This window comes from Aureococcus anophagefferens (genome assembly GCF_000186865.1).
Source record: "Aureococcus anophagefferens unplaced genomic scaffold AURANscaffold_1, whole genome shotgun sequence".
Classification (NCBI taxonomy): domain Eukaryota; class Pelagophyceae; order Pelagomonadales; family Pelagomonadaceae; genus Aureococcus; species Aureococcus anophagefferens.
Window position 1 is genome coordinate 3,281,927 of NW_008705561.1, and position 2,240 is coordinate 3,284,166.

Below are 2,240 nucleotides of genomic sequence, written 5' to 3' on the forward strand. Positions count from 1 at the left end.
CCGACGGCACCTACATCCCCTGCTTCGGCCTCACGGGCATCCACAGCGGCTCGGACGCGACGTCGCTCATCGGGTCGTCGGGCCGCGTCGCGCGGCACCCGGAGAGCGGCGAGCTCGGCGTCGTCTGCTCCTTCGACAAGCGCTACATCACGCTGGCGCCCGTCGCGGGCCTCGTGGGCCTCGGCTTCGAGCTCGAGGACCCGGACGGGCTCCTCGGGTCGAGCGGCGCGCCGGGCTTCACCGTCGCGCTCCTCGAGCGCGACCACCCGGGCCTCGAGATGGGCCCGCGCCACTGCCCGCTCAACGCGGCCTTCATGAACGGCACGGTCAAGGGCGAGGACGTCTGGGTGCCCATGGACGCCGTGCTCGGCGGCCAGGAGCGCTGCGGCTTCGGGTGGCACATGTTCGTCGAGTGCCTCGCGGAGGGCCGCGGCGTGTCGCTGCCCGCGATGGCCGTCGCGCTGGGCAAGGGCGTGGGCCCCATCGTCGGCGCCTACAGCCGCGCGCGGAAGCAGTTCAAGGTGCCCATCGCCGACTTCGGGGGCGTGCAGGAGGCGTGCGCGCTCGTCGCGTCCGACGGCTACATCTCGCTCGCGTCGACCCGCGCGGAACTCGACCGCTGGTTTGGGACGTCTCGACCAAACTTTGAAATTCTCTAGCTCGGTCAATTCGAAGTCGATTCGGCGGATTTTTGGACGGATCGATCGCTCTCGGCGAGCTCTCGAAGCGCGGTCGAAGAGGCCGGTCCGAACCGTTCGAGTACGCGCGCGCGGAAGTCGGGTCGAAGATTTGAGTTCCACACAGGCGTCGACGGAGCTCATGAACGCGATCGTCGACAACCACGAGGCGCCCATGGTCCTGAGCTCGATCATGAAGCAGAACGTCACGGACCGGGGCCGCAACATGGTCAACGCGGGCATGGACGTGCTCGGCGGCGCGGGCATCTCCATGGGCGACTCGAACTACATCGGCGGCGCGTACATGTCGTTCCCCATCGCCATCACCGTCGAGGGCGCGAACATCATGACGCGGTCCTTCCAGATCATCGGCCAGGGCCTCATGCGCTGCCACCCGCACCTCCTCGACGTCGTCGAGGCCCTCGAGGCCGACGACGAGGGCGCGCCCGCGCGCTTCATGGCCGGCGTCGGCGCCATGGCGAAGCACGGCGCGGCGAACCTCGGCCGGTCGCTCGCGAGCGGCGCGCGCGCCGCGCTGCCCTTCTCCGGGTCCGGCGAGCGGAATGGCCACGAGGCGCCGGACGCGTTCCTCGCGAAGCACGAGGCGCGGCTCGCGCGGCTCTCGGCGAACTTCGCGCTCGCCGCGGACCTCGCGCTGCTCCTCGGCGGGCGCCTCAAGTTCGAGGAGATGTTCATGGGCCGCCTCGCCGACTCCGTCGGCGCCATCTTCCTCGGCTACGGCGCGCTCCACCACTACGCGCGGAACCACGCGACGAGCGACGGCGGGCTGCAGACCGTCGCGGAGCACGCGCTGCTCCGCCTCGAGAAGGAGGCGCACGACGCGCTCATCCACGCGGCGGACAACGTGCCGGCCATGCCCCTGGGCGCCCACGCCGCCGTCGGGGCGCTGCTCAAGCTCGCCGTGCGCCCGATCGGGTCCCTCGGCGCGGCGACGGCCGTGCCGTCGGACGCGCTCACGAAGGAGGTCAGCGACCTCCTCACGACGCGGGACAGCGACTACGCCGCCACGTACCTCACGCCGGGCATCTTCACCAAGGCCAAGGTCCACAAGCTCATCCTCGACGCGCTCCCCGTGATCCTCGAGGCCGACGGCATCGCCGCCAAGTGCCGCAAGAACCGCACGCAGCCCACGGCCGACGAGCAAAACGTCGTCGACCGCTGTGCCGAAACCAAATCTTCAACCCGACTTCAATGTGAGCGTATTCGAATGTTTTGACACAAGCTCTTCAATTGGGCTTCGAGAACTCGACGAGAGGGATCGATCCGTCAAAAAATCAGCCGAATCGACTTCGATTTGACCGAGCTAGAGAATTCTCAAGTTTGGTCAGGACCACCCAAACCAGTGGTTGGTTTCGGCACAGGTCGACCGCGCGACGGCGCTCCGCGACCAGATCGTCCAGGTCCAGGCCTTCGACGAGCTCGGCGCCGAGCGCTACGGCGCGAAGCGCCCCGCGCTCCTCCAGACGGAGGAGTGGCTCGCCGACGCGACCAAGGACGCGGCCGTCGCCGCCTAGGCCGCCGCGCCGGCGCCTTCGTCGCCCC